Raw genomic sequence first — 22,697 nt, forward strand, 5'->3', positions numbered from 1 at the left:
ACTAGCAACTTTGAGAAAGTAAATCTGGGGTGCTTTGCGACTTGTGGGGAACTACAGAGCTCAGTGCCCAGAACTTTGTGGCACAGGGAGGAGGTCTGTGGGATTTCAGTAACTTGGAGACATGCAACCTGGTTGGGAGTGCTTCAGGTCTCCTTCCTTGCATGTTCCAAGCAACTCAACAAAGCATCAACAGGCAGAGCCATTTCCACTTGATTAAAAGCCTAAAATCTTTTCCATGTAAAAACATAGCCCCCCAACCCCCGAATACCATATTTTCTTTGTTTCCTCTCTCTCTGTCTCTCTCTCTCCCTTCCTCCTTCCCTCCCTCCTTCCTCCCTCCCGCCCGCTCTCTTTCTCCCCCCGCCCCCTCCCTCCCCCTCTCCCTCTCCCTCTCACAACCATTTATTTTAAGTTTTCATGCACTGTAGCATATTCTGACAATGGTATTTCACAATGGGACTCTTTGAAGGTTACAGAAATCAAAAAAGAAATCAACCAACTAAAAGCAGCCAAATCCAGAGTACACTGCTCAGCCCCAATTAAAGATAAAGGCCTAGAAGCAAATAAAGCTGTAGTTCAGAGCGATGTTTGCAAATAGCACCTTAAAGCAGTTTACGCTGGCGTGCACAACAATGGGGAAAGTGATAATACTGAATTTGGTCGAATGGGAACCGTGCCACTTCTAAAAGTACAAGTCAAGAAATTGAAGGGGACGGGGCTGTTCATTCAGTCACTAGGACTCACAAGTAAAAGGCTCCTGAGGCATTAGTGTTGAATTTGGCGCAAAATGTATTGTGTTGTTGTTTAATATGTATGAATAATATTTCTGTTCTCCAAATTGCCTGCCGCTGCCCAGGCGTCAGCCCCTATGAACATACAATTTCAATCTTCATCAATAAAGATGAATTAAAAAATAAAGACTTGCAAATTAACAAAGTTTCTGTCCCGTCATGTGCTAAAAATAGTGAATGCTTTACAAATGTACGTGTCATCCTTCAGAGCAGGGGCCAATTCAATGTTCCCATTATCATTCCAATATTAGTACATGTGTTGCTGAGCTACATAGGAATGGATCTGTTAAGAAATTAAACAAAAAGCCTGGAAAAATGTTGAAACAGGTAGGATTTGGACTAACAATAAACTGACTCACAGTCAGATGTGCTATCCCTTGACCCACTGACCCCCTTATCTTTTGTGTAATCCTTTTGCTCTCAGCAGGGCTGTCCATCCAAAGTTCCCTACTTAAAGGGGCTTTCTTATTAAAAAAAAATCCCAGAGCTGTTTTTTATGGCCCACATGCCTCATATCCCGTTGCTCTCGATAAACTCACATCATCTCCCACCAATGCAAGCTGTAAAAGATGTCAAGGGCATAGCCAAGGAAACTAGACGTGGGTCGAAGGTTGAGCAATCGTTAAATCAGCAGCAAAAATAACATTGAAATCAGCCTCAGAATCTCTTAAAGGATGGGTCAACATTGGTTGCTTTCAGGGCGCAATCGGGCAGCCTCTGGTGCTGGCGCCTTAAGGCAAGCGCAAAGGGAGAGCCAACCAAACCATTGATTAGGACCTCTGAACTTTCTGCCTGTGACATAAGGACATTTGATATGGCAAATCATTGACCAAACACCATTTATATGTTGGATGGTATGAAATTAAGAGGCAAACAGCAATACATCAGCATTCTTTTTCTGCCGTATTGATCCGGTCCTAAAGGGTTTGGTTTAATGGCAATTATATTTAAAGATAAACAGATTCATGCTGCAGGGTGCTTGCAAATTGACACACCCTCCCCATCACGAAGGCTGGGTGATGCAAGCGTGAGAGCATCACGGCAGACCCATAGACACGAGAAACACTCTATTCCTCTGAGTGCATGTGGGCCCATGGCTGGATCAAGGACAAGGCAAGAACAGGAGCTGGCTTAAGCTGTCAGCACCCAGGCTGCCCCATTGCGTGCTGCAAGCAACAGATGTTGGACCATCCCTTAAGAGATTCTGAGGCTGATTTCAATGTTAACTCTGCTGCTGATTTAAGGATTGCTTAACCTTCGACCCAAGTCTAGTTTGCTTGGCTAAGCCCTGAAAATCTTTTACAGCTTGTATTGGTGGGAGATGATGTGAATTTATAAAGAGCAACGGGATATGAGGCTTGTGTGCCACAAAATGCAGGTCTATGATCTTTTATATGAAAGCCACTTTGGAAAATCCTATTGAGAGCAAAAGGATTACACAAAAGGAAAGGGGGTCAGTGGGTGAAGAGATACAATTAACTGACTCACAGTCAGATGTGCTAAGTCCAAATCCTACCCGTTTCGACATTTTGTCCAGGTTTTTCGTTTCATTTCTTAACAGATCCATTCCTATGTACCTCTGTGCTTTTAACAGAGTTTTCATTGTAAGGGAGGGATATACAGTATGCCTTAAACATTCCTGGGCAGGGAAGACTCTCTGTAAAAGCAAGAGTAGCGTACAGCTTCATAAATAATCAGCAGGACCCTCTAGACCTTCCCCAAAAAACATGAAATGATTTCTCTGCATGTATGTGCGTTGAGCAGCGCAAGTCGTTTGCTTAATGCCAGTGGTTAAATGTCACTTTCCCACAGCGCAGAATAAAATCACTTGTACAGGTCCCTTCTGCAAAAGCATTACCGCTGTAGAAAGCAGTGAAAAGGTGAGGCAGTGTGCAGTCACCCCGACCCTTCACGGCCCTGATCGGCCACGATCGGCCAAGGACCTCTCTATGAGAGCTGAGGGTGGAATTTTTCTGGACCTCGGTAACTTAGGGAGACATGGCTAAAGGGTTCCTCAATCAACGGCCCAGCCTTTGCTTTGTGGCCTGTCCGAATATTTCTGTTCTCCAAATTATGTGCCGCTGCTCGGGTGTCATTTGGTGGGATGGAATGACCTCCCAGGAATGATCCTGGCAGATGATTTGCATAGGCACACCCCTTCTCCCTCTCTCTTAGCCCTGCTTTCTGCACAGTAGCAAGTATCTGGGGAAAATATAGTGGTCGAGGTGGGGTAGCAGTAACTAGCAACTCTGAGAAAGTAAATCTGGGGAGCTTGGCGACTTGTGGGGAACAACTGCAGAGCTCAGGTACTTTGTGGCACACGGAGGAGGTCTGTGGGATTTCAGTAAATTAGAGACATGCAACCTGGTCGGGAGTGCTTCAGGTCACCTTTGTTGCATGTTCCAAGCAACTCAACAAAGCATCAACAGGCTGAGATACCAGCCACAGAGCCTCTTTCCACTTGATTAAAAGCCTAAAATCTTTTCCATGTAAAAACATAGCCCCCCCGAATACCATATTTTCTTTGTTTTTTCTCTCTCTCTCTCTCTCTCTCTCTCTCTCTCTCTCTCTCTCCCTCCTTAACCTTCCCCCCTCCCGCCCGCTCTCTTTCTCCCCCCGCCCCCTCCCTCCCCCTCTCCCTCTCACAACCATTTATTTTAAGTTTTCATGCACTGTAGCACATTCTGACAACGGTATTTCACAATGGGACTCTTTGAAAGTTACAGAAATCAAAAAAGAAACCAACCAACTAAAAGCAGCCAAAGCCAGAGTACACTGCTCAGCCCCAATTAAAGATTAAGGCCTAGAAGCAAGTAAAGCTGTAGTTCAGAACAATGTTTGCAAATAGCACCTTAAAGCAGTTTACGCTGGAGTGCACAACAAGGTGGAAACTGATAAAACGGAGTTTGGTAAAATGGGATAAAAAAACAAAAGAAGCTTGCCACTTCTAAAAGTACAAGTCAAGAAATTGAAGGAGAGGGGGCTGTTCATTCAGTCAATAGGACTCACAAGTAAAAGGCTCCTGAGGCATGAGTGTTGAATTTGGCGCAAAATGTAGTGTGTTGTCGTGTAATATGTATGAACATACAATTTCAATCTTCATTAAAAAAACATGTATTAAAAAATAAAGACTTGCAAATTAAGAAAGTTTCTGTCCTGTCATGTGCCAAAAATAGTGAATGCTTTACGAATGTGCGTGTCATCCTTTAGAGCAGGGGACAATTTAATGTTCACATTATCATTCCAATATTAGTACATGTGTTGCTGAAGCAAGTGCAAAGGGAGAGTCAATCAAACCATTGATTAGGACATCTAGTCAAAGGTTTGCCATACCAAATGTCCTTATGTCAGAGGGTAGAAAGTCCAAACACCATTTAAATATCGGGTGGTATGAAATGAAGAGGGAAACAACAATGAATAAGCATTCTTTGCTGCTGTATTGATCTGGTCCTAAAGGGTTTGGTTTAATGCCAATTATATTTGAAGATATACAGATTCATGCTCCAGGGTGCTTGCAAAATGACACCCCTCCCCATCACAATGGCTGGGTGATGCAAGCCTGAGAGCATCACAATAGACCCATAGACATGAGAAAAACTCTGTACCACTGAGTGTATGTGGGCCCATGGCTGTATCAAGGACAAGGCAACAACAGGAAGTGGCTTAAGGCATCAGTGCCAGAAGCTGTCCGATTGAGCCCTGTAAGCAATAGATGTTGGACCATCCTTGAAGAGATTCTGAGGCTGATTTCAATGTTAACTTTACTGCTGATTTAAGGATTGCTGAACCTTCGACCCACGTCTAGTTTGCTCGGATAAGGCCTGGAAATCTTTTACAGCTTGTATTGGGGGGAGATGATGTGAGTTTATCAAGAGCAACGGGATATGAGGCATGTGTGCCACAAAAAGCAGGTCTAGGATTTTTTATAAGAAAGCCGCTTTAAGAAGAGAACTTTGGACAACCCTACTGAGAGCAAAAGTATTACACAAAAGGTAAGGGGGTCAGTGGGTCAACGGATAGCACATTTGACTGTGAGTCCGTCTTTTGTAAGTCCAAATACTACCTGGTTCGACATTTTCCAGGCTTTTTGTTTCATTTCTTAACAGATCCATTCCTATGTACCTCTGTGCTTTCAACAGAGTTTTCATTGTAAGGGAGGGACATACAATATGCCTTAAACATTCCTGGGCAGGGAAGACTCTATGTAAAAGAAAGAGTAGCAGACAGTTTAATAAATCATCAGCAGGACCCTCTAGATCTTCCCCAAAAAACATAACATTATTTCTCTGCATGTATGTGCGTTGAGCAGCGCAAGTCGTTTGCTTAATGCCAGTGGTTAAATGTCACTTTCCCACAGCGCAGAATAAAATCACTTGTACAGGTCCCTTCTGCAAAAGCATTACCGCTGTAGAAAGCAGTGAAAAGGTGAGGCAGTGTGCAGTCACCCCGACCCTTCACGGCCCTGATCGGCCACGATCGGCCAAGGACCTCTCTATGAGAGCTGAGGGTGGAATTTTTCTGGACCTCGGTAACTTAGGGATACATGGCTAAAGGGTTCCTCAATCAACGGCCCAGCCTTTGCTTTGTGGCCTGTCCGAATATTTCTGTTCTCCAAATTATGTGCCGCTGCTCGGGTGTCATTTGGTGGGATGGAATGACCTCCCAGGAATGATCCTGGCAGATGATTTGCATAGGCACACCCCTTCTCCCTCTCTCTTAGCCCTGCTTTCTGCACAGTAGCAAGTATCTGGGGAAAATATAGTGGTCGAGGTGGGGTAGCAGTAACTAGCAACTCTGAGAAAGTAAATCTGGGGAGCTTGGCGACTTGTGGGGAACAACTGCAGAGCTCAGGTACTTTGTGGCACACGGAGGAGGTCTGTGGGATTTCAGTAAATTAGAGACATGCAACCTGGTCGGGAGTGCTTCAGGTCACCTTTGTTGCATGTTCCAAGCAACTCAACAAAGCATCAACAGGCTGAGATACCAGCCACAGAGCCTCTTTCCACTTGATTAAAAGCCTAAAATCTTTTCCATGTAAAAACATAGCCCCCCCGAATACCATATTTTCTTTGTTTTCTCTCTCTCTCTCTCTCTCTCTCTCTCTCTCTCTCTCTCTCTCTCTCTCTCTCTCTCTCTCTCTCTCTCTCTCTCTCTCTCTCTCTCTCTCTCTCCCTCCCTCCTTAACCTTCCCCCTCCCGCCCGCTCTCTTTCTCCCCCCGCCCCCTCCCTCCCCCTCTCCCTCTCACAACCATTTATTTTAAGTTTTCATGCACTGTAGCACATTCTGACAACGGTATTGCACAATGGGACTCTTTGAAAGTTACAGAAATCAAAAAAGAAACCAACCAACTAAAAGCAGCCAAAGCCAGAGTACACTGCTCAGCCCCAATTAAAGATTAAGGCCTAGAAGCAAGTAAAGCTGTAGTTCAGAACAATGTTTGCAAATAGCACCTTAAAGCAGTTTACGCTGGAGTGCACAACAAGGTGGAAACTGATAAAACGGAGTTTGGTAAAATGGGATAAAAAAACAAAAGAAGCGTGCCACTTCTAAAAGTACAAGTCAAGAAATTGAAGGAGAGGGGGCTGTTCATTCAGTCAATAGGACTCACAAGTAAAAGGCTCCTGAGGCATGAGTGTTGAATTTGGCGCAAAATGTATTGTGTTGTCGTGTAATATGTATGAACATACAATTTCAATCTTCATTAAAAAAACATGTATTAAAAAATAAAGACTTGCAAATTAAGAAAGTTTCTGTCCTGTCATGTGCCAAAAATAGTGAATGCTTTACGAATGTGCGTGTCATCCTTTAGAGCAGGGGACAATTTAATGTTCACATTATCATTCCAATATTAGTACATGTGTTGCTGAAGCAAGTGCAAAGGGAGAGTCAATCAAACCATTGATTAGGACATCTAGTCAAAGGTTTGCCATACCAAATGTCCTTATGTCAGAGGGTAGAAAGTCCAAACACCATTTAAATATCGGGTGGTATGAAATGAAGAGGGAAACAACAATGAATAAGCATTCTTTGCTGCTGTATTGATCTGGTCCTAAAGGGTTTGGTTTAATGCCAATTATGTTTGAAGATATACAGATTCATGCTCCAGGGTGCTTGCAAAATGACACCCCTCCCCATCACAATGGCTGGGTGATGCAAGCCTGAGAGCATCACAATAGACCCATAGACATGAGAAAAACTCTGTACCACTGAGTGTATGTGGGCCCATGGCTGTATCAAGGACAAGGCAACAACAGGAAGTGGCTTAAGGCATCAGTGCCAGAAGCTGTCCGATTGAGCCCTGTAAGCAATAGATGTTGGACCATCCTTGAAGAGATTCTGAGGCTGATTTCAATGTTAACTTTACTGCTGATTTAAGGATTGCTGAACCTTCGACCCACGTCTAGTTTGCTCGGATAAGGCCTGGAAATCTTTTACAGCTTGTATTGGGGGGAGATTATGTGAGTTTATCAAGAGCAACGGGATATGAGGCATGTGTGCCACAAAAAGCAGGTCTAGGATTTTTTATAAGAAAGCCGCTTTAAGAAGAGAACTTTGGACAACCCTACTGAGAGCAAAAGTATTACACAAAAGGTAAGGGGGTCAGTGGGTCAACGGATAGCACATTTGACTGTGAGTCCGTCTTTTGTAAGTCCAAATACTACCTGGTTCGACATTTTCCAGGCTTTTTGTTTCATTTCTTAACAGATCCATTCCTATGTACCTCTGTGCTTTCAACAGAGTTTTCATTGTAAGGGAGGGACATACAATATGCCTTAAACATTCCTGGGCAGGGAAGACTCTATGTAAAAGAAAGAGTAGCAGACAGTTTAATAAATCATCAGCAGGACCCTCTAGATCTTCCCCAAAAAACATAACATTATTTCTCTGCATGTATGTGTGTTGAACAGCGCAAGTAGTTTGACATTTATCCACTGACATTAACCACTTTCCCACAGCGCAGAACAAAATCACTTGTACTGGCCCCTTCTGCAAAAGCATTACCACTGTAGAAAGCAGTGAAAAGGTGAGGCAGTGTGCAGTCACCCCCGACCCTTTACTCCCCTGATCGGCCACGATCGGCCAAGGACCTCTCTATGAGAGCTGAGGGTGGAATTTTTCTGGACCTCGGTAACTTAGGGAGGCATGGCTAAAGGGATCCTCAATCAACGGCCCAACCTTTGCTTTGTGGCCTGTCCGTATATGTCTGTTCTCCAAATTACCTGCCGCTGCCCAGGTGTCAGCTGGTAAGATGGAATGACCTGCCAGGTAGGATCCTGGCAGATGATTTGCATAGGCAAACCCCCTCTCCCTCTTTATTAGCCCTGCTTACTCCACAGTAGCAAGTATCTGGGGAAAATATAGTGGTCGAGGTGGGGTAGCAGTCACTAGCAACTTTGAGAAAGTAAATCTGGGGTGCTTTGCGACTTGTGGGGAACTACAGAGCTCAGTGCCCAGAACTTTGTGGCACAGGGAGGAGGTCTGTGGGATTTCAGTAACTTGGAGACATGCAATCTGGTTGGGAGTGCTTCAGGTCTCCTTCCTTGCATGTTCCAAGCAACTCAACAAAGCATCAACAGGCAGAGCCATTTCCACTTGATTAAAAGCCTAAAATCTTTTCCATGTAAAAACATAGCCCCCCAACCCCCGAATACCATATTTTCTTTGTTTCCTCTCTCTCTGTCTCTCTCTCTCCCTTCCTCCTTCCCTCCCTCCTTCCTCCCTCCCGCCCGCTCTCTTTCTCCCCCCGCCCCCTCCCTCCCCCTCTCCCTCTCCCTCTCACAACCATTTATTTTAAGTTTTCATGCACTGTAGCATATTCTGACAATGGTATTTCACAATGGGACTCTTTGAAGGTTACAGAAATCAAAAAAGAAATCAACCAACTAAAAGCAGCCAAATCCAGAGTACACTGCTCAGCCCCAATTAAAGATAAAGGCCTAGAAACAAATAAAGCTGTAGTTCAGAGCGATGTTTGCAAATAGCACCTTAAAGCAGTTTACGCTGGCGTGCACAACAATGGGGAAAGTGATAATACTGAATTTGGTCGAATGGGAACCGTGCCACTTCTAAAAGTACAAGTCAAGAAATTGAAGGGGACGGGGCTGTTCATTCAGTCACTAGGACTCACAAGTAAAAGGCTCCTGAGGCATTAGTGTTGAATTTGGCGCAAAATGTATTGTGTTGTTGTTTAATATGTATGAATAATATTTCTGTTCTCCAAATTGCCTGCCGCTGCCCAGGCGTCAGCCCCTATGAACATACAATTTCAATCTTCATCAATAAAGATGAATTAAAAAATAAAGACTTGCAAATTAACAAAGTTTCTGTCCCGTCATGTGCTAAAAATAGTGAATGCTTTACAAATGTACGTGTCATCCTTCAGAGCAGGGGCCAATTCAATGTTCCCATTATCATTCCAATATTAGTACATGTGTTGCTGAGCTACATAGGAATGGATCTGTTAAGAAATTAAACAAAAAGCCTGGAAAAATGTTGAAACAGGTAGGATTTGGACTAACAATAAACTGACTCACAGTCAGATGTGCTATCCCTTGACCCACTGACCCCCTTATCTTTTGTGTAATCCTTTTGCTCTCAGCAGGGCTGTCCATCCAAAGTTCCCTACTTAAAGGGGCTTTCTTATTAAAAAAAAATCCCAGAGCTGTTTTTTATGGCCCACATGCCTCATATCCCGTTGCTCTCGATAAACTCACATCATCTCCCACCAATGCAAGCTGTAAAAGATGTCAAGGGCATAGCCAAGGAAACTAGACGTGGGTCGAAGGTTGAGCAATCGTTAAATCAGCAGCAAAAATAACATTGAAATCAGCCTCAGAATCTCTTAAAGGATGGGTCAACATTGGTTGCTTTCAGGGCGCAATCGGGCAGCCTCTGGTGCTGGCGCCTTAAGGCAAGCGCAAAGGGAGAGCCAACCAAACCATTGATTAGGACCTCTGAACTTTCTGCCTGTGACATAAGGACATTTGATATGGCAAATCATTGACCAAACACCATTTATATGTTGGATGGTATGAAATTAAGAGGCAAACAGCAATACATCAGCATTCTTTTTCTGCCGTATTGATCCGGTCCTAAAGGGTTTGGTTTAATGGCAATTATATTTAAAGATAAACAGATTCATGCTGCAGGGTGCTTGCAAATTGACACACCCTCCCCATCACGAAGGCTGGGTGATGCAAGCGTGAGAGCATCACGGCAGACCCATAGACACGAGAAACACTCTATTCCTCTGAGTGCATGTGGGCCCATGGCTGGATCAAGGACAAGGCAAGAACAGGAGCTGGCTTAAGCTGTCAGCACCCAGGCTGCCCCATTGCGTGCTGCAAGCAACAGATGTTGGACCATCCCTTAAGAGATTCTGAGGCTGATTTCAATGTTAACTCTGCTGCTGATTTAAGGATTGCTTAACCTTCGACCCAAGTCTAGTTTGCTTGGCTAAGCCCTGAAAATCTTTTACAGCTTGTATTGGTGGGAGATGATGTGAATTTATAAAGAGCAACGGGATATGAGGCTTGTGTGCCACAAAATGCAGGTCTATGATCTTTTATATGAAAGCCACTTTGGAAAATCCTATTGAGAGCAAAAGGATTACACAAAAGGAAAGGGGGTCAGTGGGTGAAGAGATACAATTAACTGACTCACAGTCAGATGTGCTAAGTCCAAATCCTACCCGTTTCGACATTTTGTCCAGGTTTTTCGTTTCATTTCTTAACAGATCCATTCCTATGTACCTCTGTGCTTTTAACAGAGTTTTCATTGTAAGGGAGGGATATACAGTATGCCTTAAACATTCCTGGGCAGGGAAGACTCTCTGTAAAAGCAAGAGTAGCGTACAGCTTCATAAATAATCAGCAGGACCCTCTAGACCTTCCCCAAAAAACATGAAATGATTTCTCTGCATGTATGTGCGTTGAGCAGCGCAAGTCGTTTGCTTAATGCCAGTGGTTAAATGTCACTTTCCCACAGCGCAGAATAAAATCACTTGTACAGGTCCCTTCTGCAAAAGCATTACCGCTGTAGAAAGCAGTGAAAAGGTGAGGCAGTGTGCAGTCACCCCGACCCTTCACGGCCCTGATCGGCCACGATCGGCCAAGGACCTCTCTATGAGAGCTGAGGGTGGAATTTTTCTGGACCTCGGTAACTTAGGGAGACATGGCTAAAGGGTTCCTCAATCAACGGCCCAGCCTTTGCTTTGTGGCCTGTCCGAATATTTCTGTTCTCCAAATTATGTGCCGCTGCTCGGGTGTCATTTGGTGGGATGGAATGACCTCCCAGGAATGATCCTGGCAGATGATTTGCATAGGCACACCCCTTCTCCCTCTCTCTTAGCCCTGCTTTCTGCACAGTAGCAAGTATCTGGGGAAAATATAGTGGTCGAGGTGGGGTAGCAGTAACTAGCAACTCTGAGAAAGTAAATCTGGGGAGCTTGGCGACTTGTGGGGAACAACTGCAGAGCTCAGGTACTTTGTGGCACACGGAGGAGGTCTGTGGGATTTCAGTAAATTAGAGACATGCAACCTGGTCGGGAGTGCTTCAGGTCACCTTTGTTGCATGTTCCAAGCAACTCAACAAAGCATCAACAGGCTGAGATACCAGCCACAGAGCCTCTTTCCACTTGATTAAAAGCCTAAAATCTTTTCCATGTAAAAACATAGCCCCCCCGAATACCATATTTTCTTTGTTTTCTCTCTCTCTCTCTCTCTCTCTCTCTCTCTCTCTCTCTCTCTCTCTCTCTCTCTCTCTCTCTCTCTCTCTCTCTCTCTCTCTCTCTCTCTCTCTCTCTCTCTCTCCCTCCCTCCTTAACCTTCCCCCTCCCGCCCGCTCTCTTTCTCCCCCCGCCCCCTCCCTCCCCCTCTCCCTCTCACAACCATTTATTTTAAGTTTTCATGCACTGTAGCACATTCTGACAACGGTATTTCACAATGGGACTCTTTGAAAGTTACAGAAATCAAAAAAGAAACCAACCAACTAAAAGCAGCCAAAGCCAGAGTACACTGCTCAGCCCCAATTAAAGATTAAGGCCTAGAAGCAAGTAAAGCTGTAGTTCAGAACAATGTTTGCAAATAGCACCTTAAAGCAGTTTACGCTGGAGTGCACAACAAGGTGGAAACTGATAAAACTGAGTTTGGTAAAATGGGATAAAAAAACAAAAGAAGCGTGCCACTTCTAAAAGTACAAGTCAAGAAATTGAAGGAGAGGGGGCTGTTCATTCAGTCAATAGGACTCACAAGTAAAAGGCTCCTGAGGCATGAGTGTTGAATTTGGCGCAAAATGTATTGTGTTGTCGTGTAATATGTATGAACATACAATTTCAATCTTCATTAAAAAAACATGTATTAAAAAATAAAGACTTGCAAATTAAGAAAGTTTCTGTCCTGTCATGTGCCAAAAATAGTGAATGCTTTACGAATGTGCGTGTCATCCTTTAGAGCAGGGGACAATTTAATGTTCACATTATCATTCCAATATTAGTACATGTGTTGCTGAAGCAAGTGCAAAGGGAGAGTCAATCAAACCATTGATTAGGACATCTAGTCAAAGGTTTGCCATACCAAATGTCCTTATGTCAGAGGGTAGAAAGTCCAAACACCATTTAAATATCGGGTGGTATGAAATGAAGAGGGAAACAACAATGAATAAGCATTCTTTGCTGCTGTATTGATCTGGTCCTAAAGGGTTTGGTTTAATGCCAATTATATTTGAAGATATACAGATTCATGCTCCAGGGTGCTTGCAAAATGACACCCCTCCCCATCACAATGGCTGGGTGATGCAAGCCTGAGAGCATCACAATAGACCCATAGACATGAGAAAAACTCTGTACCACTGAGTGTATGTGGGCCCATGGCTGTATCAAGGACAAGGCAACAACAGGAAGTGGCTTAAGGCATCAGTGCCAGAAGCTGTCCGATTGAGCCCTGTAAGCAATAGATGTTGGACCATCCTTGAAGAGATTCTGAGGCTGATTTCAATGTTAACTTTACTGCTGATTTAAGGATTGCTGAACCTTCGACCCACGTCTAGTTTGCTCGGATAAGGCCTGGAAATCTTTTACAGCTTGTATTGGGGGGAGATGATGTGAGTTTATCAAGAGCAACGGGATATGAGGCATGTGTGCCACAAAAAGCAGGTCTAGGATTTTTTATAAGAAAGCCGCTTTAAGAAGAGAACTTTGGACAACCCTACTGAGAGCAAAAGTATTACACAAAAGGTAAGGGGGTCAGTGGGTCAACGGATAGCACATTTGACTGTGAGTCCGTCTTTTGTAAGTCCAAATACTACCTGGTTCGACATTTTCCAGGCTTTTTGTTTCATTTCTTAACAGATCCATTCCTATGTACCTCTGTGCTTTCAACAGAGTTTTCATTGTAAGGGAGGGACATACAATATGCCTTAAACATTCCTGGGCAGGGAAGACTCTATGTAAAAGAAAGAGTAGCAGACAGTTTAATAAATCATCAGCAGGACCCTCTAGATCCTCCCCAAAAAACATAACATTATTTCTCTGCATGTATGTGTGTTGAACAGCGCAAGTAGTTTGACATTTATCCACTGACATTAACCACTTTCCCACAGCGCAGAACAAAATCACTTGTACTGGCCCCTTCTGCAAAAGCATTACCACTGTAGAAAGCAGTGAAAAGGTGAGGCAGTGTGCAGTCACCCCCGACCCTTTACTCCCCTGATCGGCCACGATCGGCCAAGGACCTCTCTATGAGAGCTGAGGGTGGAATTTTTCTGGACCTCGGTAACTTAGGGAGGCATGGCTAAAGGGATCCTCAATCAACGGCCCAACCTTTGCTTTGTGGCCTGTCCGTATATGTCTGTTCTCCAAATTACCTGCCGCTGCCCAGGTGTCAGCTGGTAAGATGGAATGACCTGCCAGGTAGGATCCTGGCAGATGATTTGCATAGGCAAACCCCCTCTCCCTCTTTATTAGCCCTGCTTACTCCACAGTAGCAAGTATCTGGGGAAAATATAGTGGTCGAGGTGGGGTAGCAGTCACTAGCAACTTTGAGAAAGTAAATCTGGGGTGCTTTGCGACTTGTGGGGAACTACAGAGCTCAGTGCCCAGAACTTTGTGGCACAGGGAGGAGGTCTGTGGGATTTCAGTAACTTGGAGACATGCAACCTGGTTGGGAGTGCTTCAGGTCTCCTTCCTTGCATGTTCCAAGCAACTCAACAAAGCATCAACAGGCAGAGCCATTTCCACTTGATTAAAAGCCTAAAATCTTTTCCATGTAAAAACATAGCCCCCCAACCCCCGAATACCATATTTTCTTTGTTTCCTCTCTCTCTGTCTCTCTCTTTCTCTCCCTTCCTCCTTCCCTCCCTCCTTCCTCCCTCCCGCCCGCTCTCTTTCTCCCCCCGCCCCCTCCCTCCCCCTCTCCCTCTCCCTCTCACAACCATTTATTTTAAGTTTTCATGCACTGTAGCATATTCTGACAATGGTATTTCACAATGGGACTCTTTGAAGGTTACAGAAATCAAAAAAGAAATCAACCAACTAAAAGCAGCCAAATCCAGAGTACACTGCTCAGCCCCAATTAAAGATAAAGGCCTAGAAGCAAATAAAGCTGTAGTTCAGAGCGATGTTTGCAAATAGCACCTTAAAGCAGTTTACGCTGGCGTGCACAACAATGGGGAAAGTGATAATACTGAATTTGGTCGAATGGGAACCGTGCCACTTCTAAAAGTACAAGTCAAGAAATTGAAGGGGACGGGGCTGTTCATTCAGTCACTAGGACTCACAAGTAAAAGGCTCCTGAGGCATTAGTGTTGAATTTGGCGCAAAATGTATTGTGTTGTTGTTTAATATGTATGAATAATATTTCTGTTCTCCAAATTGCCTGCCGCTGCCCAGGCGTCAGCCCCTATGAACATACAATTTCAATCTTCATCAATAAAGATGAATTAAAAAATAAAGACTTGCAAATTAACAAAGTTTCTGTCCCGTCATGTGCTAAAAATAGTGAATGCTTTACAAATGTACGTGTCATCCTTCAGAGCAGGGGCCAATTCAATGTTCCCATTATCATTCCAATATTAGTACATGTGTTGCTGAGCTGCATAGGAATGGATCTGTTAAGAAATTAAACAAAAAGCCTGGAAAAATGTTGAAACAGGTAGGATTTGGACTAACAATAAACTGACTCACAGTCAGATGTGCTATCCCTTGACCCACTGACCCCCTTATCTTTTGTGTAATCCTTTTGCTCTCAGCAGGGCTGTCCATCCAAAGTTCCCTACTTAAAGGGGCTTTCTTATTAAAAAAAAATCCCAGAGCTGTTTTTTATGGCCCACATGCCTCATATCCCGTTGCTCTCGATAAACTCACATCATCTCCCACCAATGCAAGCTGTAAAAGATGTCAAGGGCATAGCCAAGGAAACTAGACGTGGGTCGAAGGTTGAGCAATCGTTAAATCAGCAGCAAAAATAACATTGAAATCAGCCTCAGAATCTCTTAAAGGATGGGTCAACATTGGTTGCTTTCAGGGCGCAATCGGGCAGCCTCTGGTGCTGGCGCCTTAAGGCAAGCGCAAAGGGAGAGCCAACCAAACCATTGATTAGGACCTCTGAACTTTCTGCCTGTGACATAAGGACATTTGATATGGCAAATCATTGACCAAACACCATTTATATGTTGGATGGTATGAAATTAAGAGGCAAACAGCAATACATCAGCATTCTTTTTCTGCCGTATTGATCCGGTCCTAAAGGGTTTGGTTTAATGGCAATTATATTTAAAGATAAACAGATTCATGCTGCAGGGTGCTTGCAAATTGACACACCCTCCCCATCACGAAGGCTGGGTGATGCAAGCGTGAGAGCATCACGGCAGACCCATAGACACGAGAAACACTCTATTCCTCTGAGTGCATGTGGGCCCATGGCTGGATCAAGGACAAGGCAAGAACAGGAGCTGGCTTAAGCTGTCAGCACCCAGGCTGCCCCATTGCGTGCTGCAAGCAACAGATGTTGGACCATCCCTTAAGAGATTCTGAGGCTGATTTCAATGTTAACTCTGCTGCTGATTTAAGGATTGCTTAACCTTCGACCCAAGTCTAGTTTGCTTGGCTAAGCCCTGAAAATCTTTTACAGCTTGTATTGGTGGGAGATGATGTGAATTTATAAAGAGCAACGGGATATGAGGCTTGTGTGCCACAAAATGCAGGTCTATGATCTTTTATATGAAAGCCACTTTGGAAAATCCTATTGAGAGCAAAAGGATTACACAAAAGGAAAGGGGGTCAGTGGGTGAAGAGATACAATTAACTGACTCACAGTCAGATGTGCTAAGTCCAAATCCTACCCGTTTCGACATTTTGTCCAGGTTTTTCGTTTCATTTCTTAACAGATCCATTCCTATGTACCTCTGTGCTTTTAACAGAGTTTTCATTGTAAGGGAGGGATATACAGTATGCCTTAAACATTCCTGGGCAGGGAAGACTCTCTGTAAAAGCAAGAGTAGCGTACAGCTTCATAAATAATCAGCAGGACCCTCTAGACCTTCCCCAAAAAACATGAAATGATTTCTCTGCATGTATGTGCGTTGAGCAGCGCAAGTCGTTTGCTTAATGCCAGTGGTTAAATGTCACTTTCCCACAGCGCAGAATAAAATCACTTGTACAGGTCCCTTCTGCAAAAGCATTACCGCTGTAGAAAGCAGTGAAAAGGTGAGGCAGTGTGCAGTCACCCCGACCCTTCACGGCCCTGATCGGCCACGATCGGCCAAGGACCTCTCTATGAGAGCTGAGGGTGGAATTTTTCTGGACCTCGGTAACTTAGGGAGACATGGCTAAAGGGTTCCTCAATCAACGGCCCAGCCTTTGCTTTGTGGCCTGTCCGAATATTTCTGTTCTCCAAATTATGTGCCGCTGCTCGGGTGTCATTTGGTGGGATGGAATGACCTCCCAGGAATGATCCTGGCAGATGATTTGCATAGGCACACCCCTTCTCCCTCTCTCTTAGCCCTGCTTTCTGCACAGTAGCAAGTATCTGGGGAAAATATAGTGGTCGAGGTGGGGTAGCAGTAACTAGCAACTCTGAGAAAGTAAATCTGGGGAGCTTGGCGACTTGTGGGGAACAACTGCAGAGCTCAGGTACTTTGTGGCACACGGAGGAGGTCTGTGGGATTTCAGTAAATTAGAGACATGCAACCTGGTCGGGAGTGCTTCAGGTCACCTTTGTTGCATGTTCCAAGCAACTCAACAAAGCATCAACAGGCTGAGATACCAGCCACAGAGCCTCTTTCCACTTGATTAAAAGCCTAAAATCTTTTCCATGTAAAAACATAGCCCCCCCGAATACCATATTTTCTTTGTTTTTCTCTCTCTCTCTCTCTCTCTCTCTCTCTCTCTCTCTCTCTCTCTCTCTCTCCCTCCCTCCTTAACCTTCCCCCTCCCGCCCGCTCTCTTTCTCCCCCCGCCCCCTCCCTCCCCCTCTCCCTCTCACAACCATTTATTTTAAGTTTTCATGCACTGTAGCACATTCTGACAACGGTATTTCACAATGGGACTCTTTGAAAGTTACAGAAATCAAAAAAGAAACCAACCAACTAAAAGCAGCCAAAGCCAGAGTACACTGCTCAGCCCCAATTAAAGATTAAGGCCTAGAAGCAAGTAAAGCTGTAGTTCAGAACAATGTTTGCAAATAGCACCTTAACGCAGTTTACGCTGGAGTGCACAACAAGGTGGAAACTGATAAAACGGAGTTTGGTAAAATGGGATAAAAAAACAAAAGAAGCTTGCCACTTCTAAAAGTACAAGTCAAGAAATTGAAGGAGAGGGGGCTGTTCATTCAGTCAATAGGACTCACAAGTAAAAGGCTCCTGAGGCATGAGTGTTGAATTTGGCGCAAAATGTATTGTGTTGTCGTGTAATATGTATGAACATACAATTTCAATCTTCATTAAAAAAACATGTATTAAAAAATAAAGACTTGCAAATTAAGAAAGTTTCTGTCCTGTCATGTGCCAAAAATAGTGAATGCTTTACGAATGTGCGTGTCATCCTTTAGAGCAGGGGACAATTTAATGTTCACATTATCATTCCAATATTAGTACATGTGTTGCTGAAGCAAGTGCAAAGGGAGAGTCAATCAAACCATTGATTAGGACATCTAGTCAAAGGTTTGCCATACCAAATGTCCTTATGTCAGAGGGTAGAAAGTCCAAACACCATTTAAATATCGGGTGGTATGAAATGAAGAGGGAAACAACAATGAATAAGCATTCTTTGCTGCTGTATTGATCTGGTCCTAAAGGGTTTGGTTTAATGCCAATTATATTTGAAGATATACAGATTCATGCTCCAGGGTGCTTGCAAAATGACACCCCTCCCCATCACAATGGCTGGGTGATGCAAGCCTGAGAGCATCACAATAGACCCATAGACATGAGAAAAACTCTGTACCACTGAGTGTATGTGGGCCCATGGCTGTATCAAGGACAAGGCAACAACAGGAAGTGGCTTAAGGCATCAGTGCCAGAAGCTGTCCGATTGAGCCCTGTAAGCAATAGATGTTGGACCATCCTTGAAGAGATTCTGAGGCTGATTTCAATGTTAACTTTACTGCTGATTTAAGGATTGCTGAACCTTCGACCCACGTCTAGTTTGCTCGGATAAGGCCTGGAAATCTTTTACAGCTTGTATTGGGGGGAGATGATGTGAGTTTATCAAGAGCAACGGGATATGAGGCATGTGTGCCACAAAAAGCAGGTCTAGGATTTTTTATAAGAAAGCCGCTTTAAGAAGAGAACTTTGGACAACCCTACTGAGAGCAAAAGTATTACACAAAAGGTAAGGGGGTCAGTGGGTCAACGGATAGCACATTTGACTGTGAGTCCGTCTTTTGTAAGTCCAAATACTACCTGGTTCGACATTTTCCAGGCTTTTTGTTTCATTTCTTAACAGATCCATTCCTATGTACCTCTGTGCTTTCAACAGAGTTTTCATTGTAAGGGAGGGACATACAATATGCCTTAAACATTCCTGGGCAGGGAAGACTCTATGTAAAAGAAAGAGTAGCAGACAGTTTAATAAATCATCAGCAGGACCCTCTAGATCTTCCCCAAAAAACATAACATTATTTCTCTGCATGTATGTGTGTTGAACAGCGCAAGTAGTTTGACATTTATCCACTGACATTAACCACTTTCCCACAGCGCAGAACAAAATCACTTGTACTGGCCCCTTCTGCAAAAGCATTACCACTGTAGAAAGCAGTGAAAAGGTGAGGCAGTGTGCAGTCACCCCCGACCCTTTACTCCCCTGATCGGCCACGATCGGCCAAGGACCTCTCTATGAGAGCTGAGGGTGGAATTTTTCTGGACCTCGGTAACTTAGGGAGGCATGGCTAAAGGGATCCTCAATCAACGGCCCAACCTTTGCTTTGTGGCCTGTCCGTATATGTCTGTTCTCCAAATTACCTGCCGCTGCCCAGGTGTCAGCTGGTAAGATGGAATGACCTGCCAGGTAGGATCCTGGCAGATGATTTGCATAGGCAAACCCCCTCTCCCTCTTTATTAGCCCTGCTTACTCCACAGTAGCAAGTATCTGGGGAAAATATAGTGGTCGAGGTGGGGTAGCAGTCACTAGCAACTTTGAGAAAGTAAATCTGGGGTGCTTTGCGACTTGTGGGGAACTACAGAGCTCAGTGCCCAGAACTTTGTGGCACAGGGAGGAGGTCTGTGGGATTTCAGTAACTTGGAGACATGCAACCTGGTTGGGAGTGCTTCAGGTCTCCTTCCTTGCATGTTCCAAGCAACTCAACAAAGCATCAACAGGCAGAGCCATTTCCACTTGATTAAAAGCCTAAAATCTTTTCCATGTAAAAACATAGCCCCCCAACCCCCGAATACCATATTTTCTTTGTTTCCTCTCTCTCTGTCTCTCTCTCTCCCTTCCTCCTTCCCTCCCTCCTTCCTCCCTCCCGCCCGCTCTCTTTCTCCCCCCGCCCCCTCCCTCCCCCTCTCCCTCTCCCTCTCACAACCATTTATTTTAAGTTTTCATGCACTGTAGCATATTCTGACAATGGTATTTCACAATGGGACTCTTTGAAGGTTACAGAAATCAAAAAAGAAATCAACCAACTAAAAGCAGCCAAATCCAGAGTACACTGCTCAGCCCCAATTAAAGATAAAGGCCTAGAAGCAAATAAAGCTGTAGTTCAGAGCGATGTTTGCAAATAGCACCTTAAAGCAGTTTACGCTGGCGTGCACAACAATGGGGAAAGTGATAATACTGAATTTGGTCGAATGGGAACCGTGCCACTTCTAAAAGTACAAGTCAAGAAATTGAAGGGGACGGGGCTGTTCATTCAGTCACTAGGACTCACAAGTAAAAGGCTCCTGAGGCATTAGTGTTGAATTTGGCGCAAAATGTATTGTGTTGTTGTTTAATATGTATGAATAATATTTCTGTTCTCCAAATTGCCTGCCGCTGCCCAGGCGTCAGCCCCTATGAACATACAATTTCAATCTTCATCAATAAAGATGAATTAAAAAATAAAGACTTGCAAATTAACAAAGTTTCTGTCCCGTCATGTGCTAAAAATAGTGAATGCTTTACAAATGTACGTGTCATCCTTCAGAGCAGGGGCCAATTCAATGTTCCCATTATCATTCCAATATTAGTACATGTGTTGCTGAGCTACATAGGAATGGATCTGTTAAGAAATTAAACAAAAAGCCTGGAAAAATGTTGAAACAGGTAGGATTTGGACTAACAATAAACTGACTCACAGTCAGATGTGCTATCCCTTGACCCACTGACCCCCTTATCTTTTGTGTAATCCTTTTGCTCTCAGCAGGGCTGTCCATCCAAAGTTCCCTACTTAAAGGGGCTTTCTTATTAAAAAAAAATCCCAGAGCTGTTTTTTATGGCCCACATGCCTCATATCCCGTTGCTCTCGATAAACTCACATCATCTCCCACCAATGCAAGCTGTAAAAGATGTCAAGGGCATAGCCAAGGAAACTAGACGTGGGTCGAAGGTTGAGCAATCGTTAAATCAGCAGCAAAAATAACATTGAAATCAGCCTCAGAATCTCTTAAAGGATGGGTCAACATTGGTTGCTTTCAGGGCGCAATCGGGCAGCCTCTGGTGCTGGCGCCTTAAGGCAAGCGCAAAGGGAGAGCCAACCAAACCATTGATTAGGACCTCTGAACTTTCTGCCTGTGACATAAGGACATTTGATATGGCAAATCATTGACCAAACACCATTTATATGTTGGATGGTATGAAATTAAGAGGCAAACAGCAATACATCAGCATTCTTTTTCTGCCGTATTGATCCGGTCCTAAAGGGTTTGGTTTAATGGCAATTATATTTAAAGATAAACAGATTCATGCTGCAGGGTGCTTGCAAATTGACACACCCTCCCCATCACGAAGGCTGGGTGATGCAAGCGTGAGAGCATCACGGCAGACCCATAGACACGAGAAACACTCTATTCCTCTGAGTGCATGTGGGCCCATGGCTGGATCAAGGACAAGGCAAGAACAGGAGCTGGCTTAAGCTGTCAGCACCCAGGCTGCCCCATTGCGTGCTGCAAGCAACAGATGTTGGACCATCCCTTAAGAGATTCTGAGGCTGATTTCAATGTTAACTCTGCTGCTGATTTAAGGATTGCTTAACCTTCGACCCAAGTCTAGTTTGCTTGGCTAAGCCCTGAAAATCTTTTACAGCTTGTATTGGTGGGAGATGATGTGAATTTATAAAGAGCAACGGGATATGAGGCTTGTGTGCCACAAAATGCAGGTCTATGATCTTTTATATGAAAGCCACTTTGGAAAATCCTATTGAGAGCAAAAGGATTACACAAAAGGAAAGGGGGTCAGTGGGTGAAGAGATACAATTAACTGACTCACAGTCAGATGTGCTAAGTCCAAATCCTACCCGTTTCGACATTTTGTCCAGGTTTTTCGTTTCATTTCTTAACAGATCCATTCCTATGTACCTCTGTGCTTTTAACAGAGTTTTCATTGTAAGGGAGGGATATACAGTATGCCTTAAACATTCCTGGGCAGGGAAGACTCTCTGTAAAAGCAAGAGTAGCGTACAGCTTCATAAATAATCAGCAGGACCCTCTAGACCTTCCCCAAAAAACATGAAATGATTTCTCTGCATGTATGTGCGTTGAGCAGCGCAAGTCGTTTGCTTAATGCCAGTGGTTAAATGTCACTTTCCCACAGCGCAGAATAAAATCACTTGTACAGGTCCCTTCTGCAAAAGCATTACCGCTGTAGAAAGCAGTGAAAAGGTGAGGCAGTGTGCAGTCACCCCGACCCTTCACGGCCCTGATCGGCCACGATCGGCCAAGGACCTCTCTATGAGAGCTGAGGGTGGAATTTTTCTGGACCTCGGTAACTTAGGGAGACATGGCTAAAGGGTTCCTCAATCAACGGCCCAGCCTTTGCTTTGTGGCCTGTCCGAATATTTCTGTTCTCCAAATTATGTGCCGCTGCTCGGGTGTCATTTGGTGGGATGGAATGACCTCCCAGGAATGATCCTGGCAGATGATTTGCATAGGCACACCCCTTCTCCCTCTCTCTTAGCCCTGCTTTCTGCACAGTAGCAAGTATCTGGGGAAAATATAGTGGTCGAGGTGGGGTAGCAGTAACTAGCAACTCTGAGAAAGTAAATCTGGGGAGCTTGGCGACTTGTGGGGAACAACTGCAGAGCTCAGGTACTTTGTGGCACACGGAGGAGGTCTGTGGGATTTCAGTAAATTAGAGACATGCAACCTGGTCGGGAGTGCTTCAGGTCACCTTTGTTGCATGTTCCAAGCAACTCAACAAAGCATCAACAGGCTGAGATACCAGCCACAGAGCCTCTTTCCACTTGATTAAAAGCCTAAAATCTTTTCCATGTAAAAAC

General features: G+C 44.3%; 4 non-coding genes across 4 annotated transcripts; all 4 read right to left on the reverse strand.

Moving 5' to 3' along the window:
- Positions 1 to 3,959: 3,959 nt before the first annotated feature.
- LOC138570756 (U6 spliceosomal RNA) lies at positions 3,960 to 4,064 on the reverse strand. The gene has a single exon (XR_011303787.1). It is a non-coding gene; the product is annotated as a U6 spliceosomal RNA (small nuclear RNA).
- Positions 4,065 to 6,559: 2,495 nt separating this feature from the next.
- LOC138570757 (U6 spliceosomal RNA) lies at positions 6,560 to 6,664 on the reverse strand. The gene has a single exon (XR_011303788.1). It is a non-coding gene; the product is annotated as a U6 spliceosomal RNA (small nuclear RNA).
- A 5,536-nt stretch (positions 6,665 to 12,200) lies between these two features.
- On the reverse strand, positions 12,201 to 12,305 carry LOC138570758 (U6 spliceosomal RNA). The gene has a single exon (XR_011303789.1). It is a non-coding gene; the product is annotated as a U6 spliceosomal RNA (small nuclear RNA).
- Positions 12,306 to 17,792: 5,487 nt separating this feature from the next.
- On the reverse strand, positions 17,793 to 17,897 carry LOC138570759 (U6 spliceosomal RNA). Its single transcript, XR_011303790.1, has one exon. It is a non-coding gene; the product is annotated as a U6 spliceosomal RNA (small nuclear RNA).
- Between the last annotated feature and the right edge of the window lie 4,800 nt (positions 17,898 to 22,697).

This window comes from Ambystoma mexicanum, chromosome 2q, assembly GCF_040938575.1.
Source record: "Ambystoma mexicanum isolate Mex_15411 chromosome 2q, UKY_AmexF1_1, whole genome shotgun sequence".
Lineage (NCBI taxonomy): Eukaryota > Metazoa > Chordata > Amphibia > Caudata > Ambystomatidae > Ambystoma > Ambystoma mexicanum.